General features: G+C 47.5%; 1 protein-coding gene across 3 annotated transcripts in view; it reads right to left on the reverse strand.

Annotated features, from left to right (window-relative positions):
• Positions 1-19115, reverse strand: part of NEDD4L (NEDD4 like E3 ubiquitin protein ligase) — a 329515-nt gene that overhangs the window by 156839 nt on the left and 153561 nt on the right. The window contains exon 1 of one of the 3 annotated variants that reach the window (XM_059139232.1): positions 15363-15618. The exons of the other annotated variants lie outside the window; for them this stretch is intronic. The gene's annotated coding sequence lies outside the window, so the exon portion shown is untranslated. Of the gene's footprint in view, positions 1-15362; positions 15619-19115 lie in introns of those variants that run through there. 3 annotated transcript variants of the gene reach the window in all.

The raw sequence follows: 19115 nt of genomic DNA on the forward strand, positions 1-19115 counted from the left end.
TTTTCAGAAATGAATAATTGATTTATACCCACAAATAGTCACCGAGTGTCCACCAGATGCAAGGGATTACGGCGGGTACTCCCGGGGGAGGTCAGCTAAGTGGGAGGCAGGGGACAGATGAGGGGCCCTTAAAGAGGCTGTCTTCCCGTCCTCTCCAGAAACACCAAAGTCAGATGAATGTATGTAATACAGGTGTGTTGCCTTTACGGAATTGGTTGTGTAGATTAAGAACTCAAAGAAGTTCATCGATTTTTATGATTGTTCTAAGATGCTCTGAAATGCAGGGAATATCTTCTATGGACTGTAGTAGTAACTTCCAGATGCCCTCATATGTATGTGTACACATGAAATGCTATGTAACCATTAAAATGGTATTAATGGTGCTCCCTGCAGCAGCACATATACTAAAACGGTATTAATGAACTTGATTTAGTTGCCTTTAAAGAAAGTTTTAAAAAATCATGTATTGCAACTAAAAAAGCAAATAAAACTAGTACGCCAAACTATAAAATGGTGTTTATTACTGCATTAATACGACCGTGCATGATTTTTTTCCTCCTCTCATATCTCCATATATTCCAAACGAAAGAGGCGTGTTACTGTTTAGCTGGGATGCTGAAACGGGAGGTGATAGAGCTGGTGGGCTTGGGCTTCCCCCGCTCCAAAAATGGTCCCACATGGCAGCAACTAGAAAATCCAAGTTAAAAATACCACATGTGTGCCTATTAACGAACTAGATGGAAGACAAGACATTTGAACTTTAACATGAATCTCTCATTTAACAGCCAGAAGGTACGTGAGAGTGCAAAGAGGTCCCAAAGAACCTTAAAGGAAAGTCATACAACACAGGAAGTGGAGTGCAAGGGAGGATGTTAATTTCCGTTCAATGTCCTGCTGGCGAGCTAGGCTTCATCATCATTTTAATAGCATGCATCTCCCTGTGGGGGCCGTGGCAATGAGGTAATGTTTAGTCACCAGGCCACAGCACTTCCCTTCGTATCCCTTTAGGAGGTTCTAAGAAACCATTCTGCCGAAGGCCTCGAGGGTTGTCCTCCACACACATTCGAGGGAGGGAGCAATTCAAATAAGTGTGCTTGTGACAGAAAGCACCCCTGATCCAAACTGCTGAGAAAAGACTTTGCACAAGAGTCTCTCCACCGAAAAGGTCATTCAGGAAGGGGGGGGGGGGGCGCAGCACATGCACACTCACCAACCACATACACATACAGGAAGGATGCCCCAGCTTCAGAGTGTTTGGAAAGTTTAGGGGGTTTACTGCCTTAATATAATGGAATACCCCCAAACAATCCATTGATCAAAAGACATGAACTTCCCAGACTAGAAATGGAACAAAAAAGTTAAAGTGAGTTTGACTGCCCTCAAATAGTATGGTGGTATTGTCTCTCAACATGCAGAACATTAGGGAAATCTTTGGCCACACAAGACCATTACAGCAAACACAGCTGCATATATCACTAATTCCAAATTGTCATGAATAGTTCAGAGGTACTTCTAATCCTTTCCTCCGACCACTATTGACTAGTCACGTTAGTTACAGCCCCAGGGCCAGCCCCATGGTAGACAATAACCCAAATCCACAAGGGCCCTAATCCCAATACAGCACATACTAAAGCCCAAAACACGTATCTCAGGTTCACTTCATATAAACCTCAAGTACTCCTTAGATGCTCTGGCTGAACACAGATGTGTGACTGGGTGATATCCCCATTCATTACCTCCCGGCACAGACCCAGACATGGTTCCATGAACAAAAATTCTACCCGGAAAACACATTTTTTAATGTGCACACATTTGTTTAAAAAAAAAAGTGCACATGCCTGCACACACGTGTACACACACACACACACACACACAGCCTTACTACTGCTGAGAGCATACTTGGTCTTTGTCAATAAATCATGCGTGCATTTGATTCCTTAAAAAAAAGGTCCCAGAAGAATATCCATGGGTAGTAAATCTGTATGACAATATAGCCCCAGTATAAGAAAGCATACTTTCAAATTTACCACACCATTAAACTCCATGTCATCAGTCTTCACTGGTCTTAAATATTTAAGTAGCTATCCTATGTATTTAACTGAGTAATTAGCATAACCCAGAAGTCATATGTTTTCTAAGACCAATTTATCGCTAATATGCTTGTACATTCACTTGTACATTCTGCAGAACTCATTCCTGCCTGTAAAAGTATTATCCACCCTAAATGTTTCTGTATGGTTATAAGCTTCCAGAACTCCAAAGAAGTGAGACAGGAATTCCAATAAGTAGCTCAGGCAGAAACTCTCTGGGAAGGGCAAGCATGTTAAACAGATGCATACATGGCTATCAGGAAATCCCTGCAAATACCAACAGCTCTCCCACTTAATGTTGGAGAGGAGAGCCACGTTCTCCTTCCAGAACTTTCATTCAGTCTCCCCCTCCCCTGCTAACAGAACCCTGAGCTGGCTGAACACAAGTTTCAATCTTACAAGTCCTAGAGATCCTAAATGATCATGAAACCTAAATGCTAAATCATCCCCAAAGAAGTTCTTTTGAAAACCATACAACTCAACTCTACTATTTAAGCAGTATTTTATACTCCAGCAGAAACAGAAATGCGCTCGATCTATTTAACTATCTAGGCCAGAGAAGGCAGCGTATATGGGGCACAGAGTCTGCACGTAAGAAGTCTTGTGTCACAGAGGATAGTGCTCCTATGAAAAATCAGGAACTTGGTGAGACTTACCAAGAAAACTTTCTAATATTCCCCATCTGCACCCCACATCCTGTCACAAGATGGCTTGTCCTGCCAAGTCTCCTCCTCACCTTTCTCCAGGTACCTATTAAGGGCTTCGATCTTGCTTTCGCTTGGCAGTGCCTATCCCCTGATGGTGACTGCCCACAGGAAAGATGAGCTAGCACAACTGAGAATACCCACACATGCCCTGTCTGTTGTACGAGCACTAAGAAGAGGGCTCAAGTGCAAACAGGTCCATTCTCTAGCACACCGCATCACCACAATGGCTGTGACCTAGGGATTAGGAATTCCTAGAGGTTCTCAAACTGAGGCGGTATCAGATCACTTGGGAAGCTGACAAAAACACAGGTTGCTGAATCCCAATCCCTGAGTTTCCAATTCTGGTCTGAGGTAGAACAGGGCTGTCTGCATTTCTAGCAACTGGCTTATGTGTCCCCCACACCCTTACTCTGGGAAGCAGGGAGACTCTACTTCTTCCTCTTTGTTTCTCCAGGATCCAGCACAATGGGTTCATTCAGGTCAGTATTTCCACCCCCACTATCCCATCAGCCCTGAGAGCACGAGGAGGGTACAGCCTCACCTATACTGGACGCCAAGGTCTTTAACGCTTGACATTGCCCTTGTTTACTGGGGTTGTAAAGGGCAACCTACAAGGCCTACCTGTCATTTTAATTAACCAGTCAGCACTGCTTTGTGTTTATTTCAATGGGGGGAAAGGAGAGAACGCGGAGCAAAGGCAAGTCAGTTCTTGCCTATTTAAAAAACACACCATTGTCTAATGAGAGACCGGTTACAGGTACCCTGCAATAACGCAAACCCATCAGGAATTCAGTTCTCAAGAAAATACAGAGGAAAAATCTGAGATTCGATCCTTTGGCCAGGCTCTGTGCTCTTACCCGAGGCCGGTGGGATACCGGTACCCGCTCACCTTCTCTTGTGGCTCGATCGAGACTCAATCCAACTTGAGCATCATCAAAGACAAATTCAAAGACATGTTCTTGTTTGTTATGAATTAGTTCCCTTTACCCCCAATTTATCAAGTCGGTAGCCGGAAAACAACAGGCGCATACACGCAGACCGGCACCGACGTCAGCCAGTGTGGGACCAGACGCCCGGTCCCCTGCAGTTACTCACAGTCACACCGAAGCCATGTCCTTGGCTGATCCCACCTGATCAAAAGGAAGAGCGCTGGTCAAACTCGGCAACTGGGAGCTGAGGACAAAGTGCGATCAACACTGAGCTGTGCCTACCTGGAAAAGATGGCCAAGACCAAAGCAGACAAGGATTCAGGGAGCCCGGCCTTTATTAACTAAACAGAGGAAAAGATACTTTCAATGAACTCTGAAGAGCACTGGATCCCCCAGCAGAGGTGGGTTGGTGCACTCCGGGGCTCTGGGGCTGTGTGGGGCACAGGAAGGCAGGTGGCCACTGCACCTCTGGCCATCACAGAGATGGACACAGCTGATACGCCCGTGTGCCTGGTGCTCGGGAGCAACGGTCCAGCAGAGGGACTTCCCCCCCCACCCCCAAAATGGGGAACATCAGCTCTGCTCAGAGAGCGCCTCAGACGGACAGGACAGTGCAGGGAGTGGAGGGGACCCAAGGTCAGAGTGTACTCCACTCCATATATCATGTGCACATCAACACCCACCTCTGTCCCCCCAAGTGCTGACTCTGTGCCAAGCACTGCCTTACAACTTTCTGTATAATCTTTCCTTAAACCTACTTAAAAAGTTTCTAGACTTCTCAGGGGTGGGACACAGTCAGGAAGGAGGTAACAACCCTAAACTGGTGTAGTTTTTGCTACAAGAACCTTTCTTCTCACAGACAAAATTCTCTGAGGAAAAGGGATTCCTCCCTCACCTGAAGTCAGAATGAAATGTGGCAGCTTCCAAAGCCTGGGCGGGCAGTCCCATGAGTGGCGCCCATTCAGTGAAGCAGTGGGTGGAGTGGGGCGAGGGGGTGGAGGGGGCACCAGGGAAGCCCTGAGCCAAGGGTCTCGAGCTTGGCACACACCTAAACACAGAAAGAACAGAGAAGCTCATCTTGAACCATTCCCTAGGTCATGGGCTAAATCGTGCCCCCGGCCCAACAAAAGACAGCTAAGTTGAAATCCTAAAACCAGCGCATCGGAGTGTGACCTTATTAAGGAAACAGGGCCTTGGGACACCCGGGTGGCTCAATCTGTTAAGCACCTGCCATTCCACTCAGGTCATGACCCCAGGGTCCTGGGAACGAGTTCCACATAGGGCCTTTGTAGAGGTAATCCAGTCAACGTGAGGTCATTAGGGTGGGCCCTAGTCCACTACAACGTTGTCCCTACAAGGATCAACATGCACAAGGGAAGATAATGGGAAGACCCATGGGGACAAGATGGCCCCGTGGCTGGAAGGATGCATCTGCAAGACCAAGGGAAGCTAAAGATCACCAACAAACGCCAGAAGGGGTAAGAGGCAAGGGAGGAAGTCCCCCCAGAGCTCCGGAGGGTGCACGGCCCTGCCTATACCTGGATTTCAGATGTGCAGCCCCCACAACTGAGAGACGATATATTGCTCAGTTTTAAGCCACCGGGATGTGGTAGTTTGTTATAGCCAATCTGGGAAACTCAAGTCCGTGTTAAAGCCAGTTTTTCTGAGAAACCCTTGGGCCCAAATGTGTTCTCAACCTCTCACTCCTTTCTTGTTTTAAAAGGAGGACCCTGACCACTTGGGACGCTCACACAGTGTGCCCAGGAGGGGCTGGGGCAAGACCCACAGTCCAACGGTCCATCTCTGCATGACGTGTCCTAAGAATCTCACCGGAATTGAGATTCCTCAAGTCTGTTCAGGTCAGGTTTTGCCATCAGATGAGTTTCCTACAAACCTACAGAAATATTCCCAACTTCCAGGGCTCTCTGGATTCTGGGACTGATAAAGGAAGGATCTAGAACAGATAAGGGACTACGGGCCTGTCCCATGTTGCAGAACAACCCTTAAAACACACATCCTCCCTGACACCACCTGCCCATCCCCGTTCAGACTGTGCTCGGAAAACAGCTGCCAAGGAATCCCGCAATCCCCCCCGCAAACGAAAGCATGCCCGCAACTCTTAAAAACATAATTTGCAAAATAATTTTTTGAAAGTCTTATCTGCAAGGCTGTTACACATGCAAACAAGCCATGAGACCCTCGACCTTTCCATTATGCAGAGTTTTATACCATGTCACCACAAGGCTTTTTAATATGAAATATTTTTTAAAGATTTTATTTATTTATTTGACAGAGAGAGAGAGAGAGAGATCACAAGTAGGCAGAGAGGCAGGCTCCCCGCTGAGTGGAGAGACCGATGCGGGGCTCAATCCCAGGACCCTGAGATCATGACCTGAGCCGAAGGCAGAGGCTTTAACCCACTGAGCCACCCAGGCGCCCCTTTAATATGAAATTTTAAAAGAGAGGCAATACAATTATGCTTCGCTACCACCACCGGAAGAAGAACAAGTATAATCAATAGCAAGTAGGCCAGGCGCACCTGGGTGGCTCAGTGGGTTAAGCCTCTGACTTTGGCTCAAATCATGATCCCAGGGTCCTGGGGTCGAGCCCTACACTGGGCTCTCTGCTCAGTAGGGAGCCTGCTTCCTCATCTCTCTATGCCTGCCTGTCTGCCTACTTGTGATCTCTGTCAAATAAATAAATAAAATCTTAAAAAAAAAAAAGTTAAAAATAAAATAGCAAGTAGACCAGATGGTGAAAATGCCCCCACCTTAATGCCAGCAACAGAGAACGGTCACAGGGCACAAGTCCCCATATACCCCCACCCCCAGCCGATGCAATAAATGTACAGAACATACTCACATTTGGACTTCCTGGCCTGGATGTTGTCAAGAAGAAAGGCAGTTTATAGAAGAAATAAAGGCTTCATCAGCATGAAATATTTCGGTTGACTTGCTAGCTCTTCCTTGGTGTGACCACCCCCAAACCCCTTTACCATGTCTCCAAAGCTGGACACACATGGAAGATTTCCTCCTTTTGTTCAGACATTGTAAAATTCTCCCTAAGTTACTGTGCTAGATGAGACTGGCTATCGAAGGACTTCTAAAGAGAGCCCCAGGTAGGTTCTAAAATTGTTAGTGGGTATCGGTCCTATTCACACCACCCCACGTCTCATAGAGGGTGTCTGAGCATGAAGGTTTAGTCACTAGGTGACTCTGTGTATAGATAAAGGTGTTTCTGCTTGTCCCTGTGTCCCTGAAGTACTATTAAGATAATCATGGGGTGAGAGCACACAGAACAGATTAAGACAATCTACCCAGAACAAAACACACCTTTCCCATAACAACTACGGTGGTCAGACCTCTGTAACATAGAAATAGGACATGGGATCTTTGTTCTCCTTGTACCTGGTGCTTAAGAATTTCTGCTTGGCAGTAAGCGCAGAACCTAGCTAAACCATTTATTGCCAACATCCACACCTGATTCCCCAAATGTGCCAATCGCCCATCTTCTAGGTCTTCAGCCCACCTGCCCGGATGCATGCTTGCTCACAGGTGACCAGGTTTTCTCCTCTCATTGCAGGGGAAATCCAGGTAGCCGGCACCACCCACCCCCCTTCTTCCCAGAGCACAGCACCCTACACTAACCGGCCTCCCCATGCTCTACCCTCCTACAGCTGTGACTGTTGAGACCACTCCTCACCACCAAATCACCGGGCCTTTCTGTATTATTTGTCCTTTCTTAAGTGTGTAAATCTTAATGCTCTTAAACTGTTTGCAAGACACTTAAGGCCGCCATCTGTGTTTGAGGCTAGTCTGCATTTTCCACTGAACCTCTCACAATAAATATTTTCTGGCTGCTTGCCTTCTTACCCATCATTATGACAGGGTAACTTCTTCCAAGGGTCACACACTTAGAGTCTTGCCCAATTGCCAAAGCATGCATTTCTCAAGTTTATTAACCCCAAATTCTTATGTGGCTGGTGTGGATCGAGATACCCTGAAACAGTGATCACAAGTAAATAAAATATCCCATATACCACACTTGTGGGTGCAGCCGGTGTCCCCACGAAAGGAGACACAATCTCTCCCTTCCTTGGGTCACTAGGGGATAAGGCAGGTTACATTACCCCTGCGCAGAGACCTCGCTGTGCACATGCACTTGCCTGTTCTGCAGGAGTAATATTCAGTAACCACAATGAACAAGCAGTTTGAGACCTCGGCAATTAATGTACAGGTAGCGGCATGACTCCTTATAAGCGAGCACAAAACCCTGCCTAGACCCATGCAATCTAAATTTGAGAAATGGTATGCGTGGGGATAACCTTGTATTCTAGCCAAATACCAATTATTACCTAATTAGATTTATACTCCATGTTCTGTAGTCTATAATTTTGAGGACCCAAGTCTTGAGCACTAGGCAAACAAACGAAGGACGTTTCTGGCCATCCACCCTCAGTGATTCAACACCTTGAGGATGAAATTCACTGCAGGCCCCAACCTCCTCTACTCCACAAATCTTGCTGATGCACAGCCAAACATTAACCCAACTGCCCAAGCCCAGCCCGAAGGAATCACCCACTGTGAATTACTTTGTAACCCGCAAGACTAAGTCGGGAGAATATGCAGTCTGCCTGGCTCTGGCCCGGTCTGTTCATGTCTTTGTAACCTACAAGACCAAGTCTGGAGAATAGGCTGTCTGCTCGGCTCTGGCCCTGATCTGGGCCTGCAATGTCATCACCCACGTGCCTTACACATGTAGCCAAGGGGAGGATATTTCGTTCTCCAAACACACCAAAGTTTTCCCTCTGCTGCCAATGCCCTACACCCACCTCGCCCACACATGACCCTCACTGGACCTTAAAGACCAGCTCAGCGGTCTCTGCGAACACTGCCTAGTCCCAAACCCCCAAACCCCCAAACCCCACTCCTGCTCTAGAAGCCTATGAGGACAGCGATCATTTACATATGCGTCTGTTTTTGCTACTGGTCTGGAAAATCCTTCCAAACAAGCCATCCACATCTTGGTCACTTGTGTATACAACATTCCAGTCCCACAGCAGATCTGCAGCAGGTCACTGCTTCACAGGCTACCGTGCCCGCTCCCGAGCATGTCAGGCACACGGGGCCCTGGAGACAAGGTGGGCAGGCTCAATCTCGGGGCCTCTCTGGTAGGCAGATCCTGGAATAATAGCATGACCATATCGTGGACCATGTGAGGTTTATTTTAAAATAAAACACCACTAACAAAGGAGTAAACTGGATGGAAACAAAACAACCTCATTTGCGATTTCTTGGTTATTTTTCTCAAGTCATGACTGAAAACAAAGAAACCCAACAGTCATGGAGCAGAAGCCCAACACGAAGGCTAATCTGCTCTTAGGGAGCTTGAACAAGAGGCAATTAATAAAGGATTAAGGCAAAGTAAAACCACAGTGGAGTGTGTAACTGCAGCGTGCTGAGTGCGGAAAACCAGAGCAGCAATTAGACAGGAAAAACCCACAACGGGTAGAACATTTGCTATGTCAATGACGAGCTGCAAGGAGCCTCGGGGAGCTACCCGCCTGCGCAGAGACCTCGCTGTGCACACACGCCAGGAGGCCACACTCTCACCCTTAGAAAACCCTCGTAAGAAAGTCTCCATCGGACTTTCATCTCCAAGCACTGAGAGCCATCCAGCCAACCCCATTAACCCAATGCATAAAGGCAGGGTGAGGTGACCTATTGACAACTCACCTCAAAACATGGACAACTCAGAAGAAACCACAGCTTCCATGAGACCCGAGTCAGGACCAGGAAAGCCCAGAGGAGGCTCCTTTCACCGACCCTCCCCATTCCTTCCTTCAAGAAATCTTCCCTGAGCACCCACACTGTGTCTCCAGCACTGGTCTAGGCACCCGAGACATGCCAGGGAAAGACACTTCAAGGTCCCTCACTCTGTGGAGTTTACACTCCAGCAAATGGAGATCCTGGTAAACAAAGAAGAAATTCGTGAAGAACAGTGTGTGAGAAGTTCACACTGGGGACAAAGGGCTGATGCTGGGGGCCTTTCTCAAAGGGTGATTTCTGAACAGCAACTTGAAGGAAATGAGAACTCAACTCATTCACGGGAGGTGGGAGGGAGACCCTCAACAGAGCTGGAACGGCTGCACATTTGACAAAGACAGATGATGTTCTCTCATGGTTGCCTTGGTTTACTAGACTTAGGGTAACACAGCCATGCAATTAAGGGCGTGAGCCTGGGCAAGAGTAAGACACACCCGGGGCTGCTTTCCAGTTCTGCTACTTCCAACTGGAAATCATGAGATGCCTTGATCTCGATCAGCGAATCTCATCCAACGGTGGCCAGGCTTCCATACATACCCCTTTCCTTAGCACTTCGTGGGCCGCTCTTGTCCTTAGCAGGCAGGAGACCACAGTAGGTCCCAAGGGACCCTGCTCACAAGCACAGGAACTCATAGCCTGGGAATGTGAACCCCTCAAAATGTCTCATTCTCATCGATGCTGGGTTAGGAAGGTCCTCCCGTCCACAAGTACTGCTCTGCCTGTTTTCCCGTTCCCCTTCCCTCTCAACAATCAGCCTCAAGTTTTAAACCAGTTTATGAGGTTTGGTTCCATAGACTGCTGTAATATATCCTGCCTTGAGAAAAAAGACAATTCTTGGAGGTCACATAATCTAACAACTCCATCTGACAGAGGACAAACCTTGTGTCATGTCCATGGTGCAGCTCCAAGTTCAACCTTCCGCCTGTGTATCTGGGCCGCCACCCCTATCAGAGAAACCACTCGCTTTTCTGCTACTCCACTGATGTGGATGGTTGCCCCTCATTTCCAATCAGACTAAATGACACTTAAAAATGTTGGATGGGTGGAATTTTTTTCCCCCAGGACATCTCTAATTTTGCCCTAAGATCCAATGACCACTTACCCTTTTAGACACAATTATGAAGCACTTTCTACACAAAGGCTGTTTTACAGGATTTTTTAAAAGCAACCATTTACCCTAGTGTAGGCCACAGTTTCCATACTAACTGAACCCACCATACTGGAAGTGTCAGGAACTCCCATGCAGAAGGAAGAAAGCTCACCTGCCTGTACAGTGTTAGACCCTCCTCCTGACTTCGTTTCTCTGGAGACCCTCACACCACCTTCCATTACAGTTCTGTTCACTTGGTACTGGTCTCCCCCAAACAGGCCGCAGCTCCCTGAGGGGGTGAAGGGGCAGGTGGCCGAAGGAAGCTGTGCAGCCCGCCTAGCATCTAGACCCTCAGTGGCCTGAGGCGGCTCAGGCCATCTTTGTGGAGTAACCAAGTAAGTTTCACCTCAAGGCTGGGAGGCCAGGCGGGCTCTAACTGGCGCGCGCTCAGTGTGGGAGCTCACAGATTGCTTTTCATTTTGTTCTCTGCCCACACATCTCCCCTCCCTTAAAAAGAAAAGAACCAGCAGAGCCAAATATAGGATGTGCCCAAGCACAACAAAAGGGTGAGCTAATTATGACACAGGTTAACACCTGGGATTAGGCCAGGACCTGCTGCTCGGGACAGAGGAGGGGGCTGGCGAATCCTGCTCAGAGAGGGGCAAGGGGCTACAGCGCCGGCAAGTGCACGGAGGGACTCCTCTGCTGGGTCAGTGGCTCTTACCCCTCAATGGTCATTGCTAAACCAAAATGCCATCTCTGTCACCAAGCCTCCAGTCTTGTGTTATGCTAAAAGCTGAAAACAAACAGCAGGATCCCTTCAGCATCAGCTCAGGGAGTTGCAGTTCCACAAAGGTGACAGAGCCTCTTCTGGGTCCTGGGGGGGGGGGGGGGGGGGGCCGGGGGCGGCGCCACCCACCTCCCTGCTGTAAGTAAACTTTCCAGCAGTCAAGCTGTGTCCGTGTGTTGGGTCCCCCACCGCCGCCGCCCGCTGCTGCTGCCAGAAACAGAGCTCCACTGGCACAAATGGGAAGAAAACTACTATCTTTGCTATGTGGCTTCCCATCCATGAACAAAGAACTGAAAAGAAAAATTTTTTTAAACCAGCTATTTAACATAATTAGGGGTTATGTTTTCCTGGTCTCATTAATCTTACAAGTCAATTAAGTCTTAATTGTCTTTGACTGCTATCTTCACTCAGCCCAATTCTTCACGGCTGTGAAAGTTTTGTTGTTTTTTAAAATCGGGTGAAAAAACAAAGGGGGGGGTGGCAGATAATCAACCTTGAAAGAATTTTAGTTCAGCAAAAACTGCCACCTGTAGGGAAAAAAGAGGTACCCCTCAGCACCTAGCACAAAGATGCTTAATATTTAGTAGCTGACAGGCTGGAATCTAAGAGGAATCACTGTAAGGTAATGGACAAGTCATGACACCTGGAGTAAACAGCCTGGTCAAGGGGTTAAAACAGTCACAAAAACAGAACACCAGATGGACGGCGTCCTAAGAGAGCACCGCTCTTCCAGATGACGTTGCTCGCTGATGGACACAGGTACAGACCTCAACACGAAGGCACAACGAGGGAGGAGGAGGACTCTATCAACACACCCTGAAGCCACCACACCATTCCCTTTAATGGAGCCAGAGATCACACAGTCTCAAGCTCGTCTATTTAGCCCGGCAGATCTTGGCCAAAGTAAACTCCTCGACATCGGTAACTGAGCTGAAGGTTCAAATCCCTGCAACTGGCAAAAGCTCCTGAAGATCACCGCCCCAGGACCGCACGGCCTCTGCTCCAGAACCTCTGCCCAAACGCCCACGTCATGTGACCAGGTTTCCAGCACTGACCTGAGTCAGAGCTGGTTTATAATCGCATGTGATCTCTTGCCTGCAGCAAGCCCGGTGAGTAACAGTGAGATGAGCAGGACGGCCCAAGTCACTGCCAATGGTGCTTTCCTGGGTCCTTCTGCAAAGATCTGTCTGCCCAACTCGCATCTGTCATCTGTGTTTCTACTTGTGAGGTAACACTGTTAACGGCCTCTATGGTGTGACACTACGTCACATGTCTCAGGTACTGTTCCAAAAATTCCACTGAGTCTTACATGCTCGAGAAGAAAAATCAATCCTTTGTTTTCAGGGATAATGTCAATCGGGGGTTGGAATTTTTTTCAGCTTTTTCAATGTAAGTATCATTAAGTGTTTTATATTAGTTTCAGGTGTCTGATACAATGATTCAACAATTCTATACATTACTCAACGCTCATCACAGTAAGTTCCTCTTAGGAGATGGAATTTTGACTTTTCTTCCCGTAACTGCCTCTACGATGAATAAACAGCTCACCCGTCTCAGCCGAGAGAGTACAGCTCATGGGTGCCTGAAAAGATCTCGTGATTATTTGGGCTGATCTAGTTTTGGCAACAGCAGCAAGGCAGAAGGAATTTTCTTTCTTTTCTTTTTTAAAAAAAAAACAACAACAAACAAACACCTAGAACTTTGGGCCTTTAAAGGAGTCATCCAGAAACAAAGTCCTCTTTGATTGCAAGAGGGCCGTCTCCACAGGAGGCTGACCCACAAGTCCCGGCTAGTGGGCAGGACCACACGGGGGTCTGTTTCCCTGTGCTCTGCCTTACCTGTGCTCCTACTTACGTGTGCTCCCAAGAAAAGCAGGCCAAGCGCCCAAGAAGCACAAATATTTATGGCAGTTCAAGCTGTGCCAAGTGACTCTTTGGAATTCTGAGCCACTGAGAACACAGCTGAGGGCGATTCTGGAAACACTTGAGAACACGTGCTGCAGCCTTTACCCTGCAGGTGAATGACCTCAGGAGCCTCTGGATCCAAGGAGAGAGAGGAGCTGGCTTGCTCTGAGCTGCCCTGCAGAGTGGGACATCTTTTACATGGCTAGCTCAGTCAGTCACTGCTAGCTAACCCAAAATGTACAAGCAGGAAAATCACAGGGAGGGGAAAGATTTCTGCCAAGGTGAAAGGCATGGCATGTAAATGCCTTCACCTGAAAACGATCTGGAAAGGCTCTATTCCATACAGACGCCAGAATGAACACGGCCTGGAATTCAACTCAAAAAGAAAAAAAAGTGAACAAACCCTGCTAACCCAACACAACTATCATGATCACAAAAACCTCTAGTTATCAATTACCTCTAAGAGGCTGCAGGCATACAGGGCTCCCCACCATCACCACACCCACCCAAACAAACCACTTTAGAATGAAATGTTTATATTCCCTCAAGAGCACATTCCTATCATTCCACTCCTGCCTTCGTTTTATATCTTATTCTATTCCACACTGACAAAAAGAGTATCCTAAACACGTTTTAAATCAATATTCAATTGGCAATACAGGACTCCAAAACCCCTTGATTTAAAAAAAATGTGTAACATCTGTGAGACTCATTCCCCTTTCTTTTCTCCTAAATAGAAAGGATTTCCGCACCCCCCTTCTTGATTTCACAGCTTACTCCAATTCCTTTGGGAACTAAAGTTCACCTAGTCCTCTTGTCAAACATTTCAAGGAGGGGGAGTAATAGCACACAGGCTCCTTAAATTCCCCTTTCTCTTCTAGCCTGGCTGCTTGTTTTCATTTGTATGACTGGCCCCATCTAACTCAAACACCTGAGGACAACATGGTTCTCCAGGTGAAATAAAGGTATTTTAAAAGGAAGTATTTTAAAAAGAAGTGACTCAGACTTGACCATGGGCTTTGCCATCTCACATGGTTGATAGGTTTTTTAATTTATCGTCTTAAAACTCCATCCATCTTAACATGTAACATTAAGAATACTTGTCTGAAAGTAACCTGGCTCATTAATATCAAGGTGTGGCCCGCACTCCAATTTATTTCAAGCTTCGGCAACACTCACCGACACACACCAACTAGTTAACAGTTTATGAATCACCATCAAATGAGACAGTAAAGAAACAGGAAAATCACGTGTTCATCATAAAGTCTATCCGTACATATGACTACTGAGGGTGGGAAAAATGACAGCAGAACCTCAAGGAAAAACTCAGCTGAATATGGGCTTTAATTTTTGTGCTCTCAAACCAAATGTGGTAACAATGACAATACTAAAGGCATTTAGAACAAGTTACGAAAGCCAATACAAAGGAGAAGAAAGATTTCCCCCTACCAACTAACGATTCAGATATAAAACGTAAATCATTCTCCAAGCCAACCATTTCCAACCTAAGATGTTATTTTCATTTGAGGCCAAGCAGAGCTGGTGCTTCTCCTCCAGGGAGATTTCTAAGGCAGAAGTACTCAGAGAGGAGGAAGAGAAACAATTGTTTCTTCCTAAACCACTGACTTCTAAGAGAGAACAACATCCACAGAACCCAAGTGGTCTCCATTTTCCATTATTTTCACAAAGAAAAAAAAGTGCTTTGATGTTGAGAATATGAAGTGTACATTTTTTCTAGTCAAGAGAGAGGGGAGAAAGCAGAAGGGTAGTGACCAGGAGAACGCAGATCGCAACTCTTCCCGTTTCATTCTTTGCCTACCATCCCATCTACACAGAGCAAGGGAAAAAGCCATCAACCACAGCTAACCCTGAACACTTTTTAAAAGTAAATTATCATGGCAAATCCTGATATGTGCTAGAAAAAATGCCGCTGATATCCAAACAGCCCTCTACACCAGAATCAAACTCTGTGCCGATAGATGTTACGCCTTCATATAACAAACATACAGTGGTGTCTTTGTTCTTACCTCTAATTGTCCTCAAGGCTCAGGAAAAACAAGCCATCTGCCTGCCAGGAAGCGTCTCGCTGAGTGCGATCTACCTGGGCGACCCCGGGGCTCCTGGCCTCCTCGTCTTCCGTCCCGCTGTGGAAGTGCTGCCCGCGCACACTTCTGCCCGCACGCGGGGACCACCAGTAAGTCCCCACACAAGTGAGGACGAACGCGGGGAGCTCGCTCCTTAGACGGATGATTCACTTCAATGACAGCTGGAGAGAAGTGCTCGTTGGTGGAGAAGGAGGTGAGTCAGGCTCCACCCCTACCGCAAGGATTAGGGAACTCCACCCAGCGCAGCAATCAGCTTCCCTGCCGCCAGGTGCGCCCGGTGCGCTAACGTTAGGTTACCTGCGCACAGCATCTCCGGCCGGGAGGCGGAGCTCCCGGTTTACCCAACCGGGCGACAACCGGAGAGCACATCGCGCTGCCACTAACTCTAACGGGGGCTGCTTGGTTTTGTTTATTTAAAGCTGCGTCCCAGTTTTCTGGGAAGACAGGCAGTAGAGGTCTGTGCTCCTCCTTCACAAGGAACTCAGCCTCTCTCCAGTTCCCCTGAGAGAGGCCCCGCACACCAGACAGGCTGGAGAAGGCCTGCTGAACCTCAAAAAGCTGAAAGCTATCTTTTTTTTGTTTTTAAGATTTTTAAAAATTTATGTTTAACTGATCTCTATATCCAGGGTGGGGCTTGAACTCACGACCCTGCTGAGAGTCTTGAAGGGGCAAAAGGCCAGAGCAAAGGTAACTATGATGCCAACCACAATGCCTTACAAAACTGACAGGGCGGGGTAAGCGGTTGGTTTGGCATCACTGGAGAGCACACCACCCCATAAACCAATCTACCATCTCCGGTGTGCAGACCCATTTTCGGATTCACGAGCTGGGTGTCCTTAGGTCTAGACCAAGGGCACTGAGTGAGGGCCGGCAGATTTCCCCTTGGTACTTCTTCAGCACTGTGTCCCGCTGGAGGGGTACAGTTTACATACCTGCCCACTCTTTCCTGGACTCCCAGGGACGAAAACAGGTGCTCTGTCTTTGCCTTGTGACTGGCACGGAGCTCCACTCTGCTCATGCCCAAAGCCAAGTCGAAACCCACATCTACAACCCCAGAGGGCGTGGCTGAGACAGGAAGTGTCCCCACTTGCAGCAAAAATCTAACTTTCTACATTAACTCGAATCTGGTGGCATGCTCACTCATGAACTACTCCAGGCACGCCAGCTGAGAACCTCTGAACTAGACTTTTAAGTGCCCACCGGGCTCAAAAGCAGGGATTCCCTGAGCTGCTGGGACAAGGCAGATCACCAGGGGAGTCAGGGACCTCTCACTGAGGGCTTGCCAGAAGACATCAGCCCCCGGGGTACTTCTAGAAACCCTGCCCCCAAACACACCTGCACTGACAGGCTGACCACTGCAACCATTTTTAGTAGAAATCTTCAAACAACAATATTCAGCAGGTGAGGACATGCAAGTGCCAAACATCACATTTAAAAGTAACAAGTCTGTCTCTGACTCTCTCTTAAGTTACAAAATTAAGCTGTTTCACATTTACACACTGGCTGGACGCTTAAAAAAACAAGAAACACGATAGACTGTAAGAAAATATACCTATATAAGCCAAGTAAGTTATTTAGCATTTTGCCTATTTCAAGATGTAAGGCACTGGGATGTCTGGCTGGCTCAGCTGGAGGAATGTGCCGCTCTTGATCCTGGGGTCGTGGGTTTCAGGCCCACGTGGGGCATGGAAATTACTAAAAACAAAGAAATAAACATGGTGGGGTGCGGAGGGGGAGGGGAGGCACCTAAGCCTTCCCATCAACTGTTACCCAACTGTTATGGGCTGAGAATCGTGTCCCCACCTCCATCCCCAAACGCTTATGTTGAAGTTCCAATCCTGAGTTCCTCAGAACGTGACTGTTGGGAGACGTGGTCTTCAAAGAAGTAACTGAGCCACAGTGAACCTTCAGGGTGAGCTTCTAGTCCAATCTGACTGGTGTTCTCACAGGAGAAGACAAGGACACAGAGAGGAGCAGCGGGAGGAGACAAGGACAGGCCAGGCCATCTGCAAGCCAAGGAGAGGGACTTCCCCCGCTGACACCTTGCCCTCGCCATCTTAGCTCCCAGACTGTGAAAAAATAACTGTTGTTTAAGCCGCCCAACCTGTGGTACTTTGTTACGGCAGCTTTAGCAAGCCAGTACACTAATGACAAAAATCACTTAATTCTAACTATGAATTTAAAAATGAAGGCAGATCTCGCATTGTTGGTGAACAGAGACTCTCCCATGGCCAAGCCCTTCATTTTAGTATTTTTACTCCCTCCCTGTCTACTAAGGCTCTGCCTTGACTAATGCATAGGAAACCTTATTCTGGCCGAAGGACAAAACAGGGTCTACAAATGGCCTCTCCAACTCTAACTGGGCCACTTCCATTTACAATCAACCTCCAACCACGCTGTTCTCCTCAACCCACAGAAATCAACTCCGGCTCAACCCCCATGAAAATGCAACTCAATCTGCTGACAACCATCTTGGCACTGAATTAAGAAATATTAATGACAGAGGAAACGTTAGGATTCTTCGTTCGAGTCCCTCTGTCTAGAAAAGGCAGCTGGGACTCAACCAGAGCAGCACCACAATCTGGGGATAAACGCTGAACTTTGAGCCAAACGTTCATCTCGTTCACCTTGGGGCAGGGAGGGCGGTGTATAGTATTTCTCCCTCTGAGGGCTCCTTTCTTGTGACTCATTGCTTTGTTTTTCCAAAGCAGCAGCAGACCAGGTGATGGGCTGAGAGTGAGGGAATTACAGATTCAAGAGAGACAAGAATACCAAAGTCTGGAACAGCTAGCTAGACAGCAGACAGGATCAGAGAGGGGCCAAGTCAAGCACATCCAGCAGCTCTGAAGGCAGATGGAAGACAGTCCCATAAACTCAGAGCATCCCCAGCATGAGTGCAGGCTCCCCCGCCACCCCCCCTCCACGCCCATGGGAGGATGCAGGCAGAAGGTATGGAAGCTGGCTGGCTGAACGCAACTGGGGACCCTCCAGGGGTGTGCACACAGGGTGCCACTGATAACGCGGCACTTTTCAAGGCCACTACGGTTCACAGGGGGGCAGAGCAACCCAGGGTCACCAGAAACTGGAAACAAGGAAGGAGCCGCAGCAGAATAAAGATGAGGCAAGCCTAAGACAGGGGCACTGCTGAACAGGAAATCGAGATCCTGCAGACAATCTAGAAGGCCAATGATATTCTCCCCTTTGACTTAGTAATTCCAATCCAAGGAATCTTTCCTCAGGAAATTATCAGGGATCTAGTCAAGTGATACAGACCAGTAAGTTCATTACGAAAATTAGAAACTGTACATCACCTTACAGGACCAACAGTATAGAAGATAAATTACAGAAATCTGCATGTTCATGTCCTCAGAGAATATTCTACAACAGGGGGAAAATAGACCGTTAAGAAATAAAAGCTATAAAACTCGATAAAACATGGTCCCATTTTTAAAATTGCACATATATGCGTATACACGTGTTTCTAGCTTCTGAGTTTTAATTGCCATTGAAGCAAGAGCAGACACAAGATTTCCTAGGTAAAACATAAATCGTAAGGAAATAATTAGCCTCTTGGAGAAAACCTAACAAAAGAAGTGGTTGGAGGGAAAGGAGGAGAGCCCGGAGCTGAGATCGTCAAGGGCTACAAAAAAGGTGGAAGAGGAACGTGTTGCGCAA

The sequence above is a fragment of the Mustela lutreola genome, chromosome 11 (assembly GCF_030435805.1).
Source record: "Mustela lutreola isolate mMusLut2 chromosome 11, mMusLut2.pri, whole genome shotgun sequence".
In the NCBI taxonomy this organism is placed as follows: domain Eukaryota; kingdom Metazoa; phylum Chordata; class Mammalia; order Carnivora; family Mustelidae; genus Mustela; species Mustela lutreola.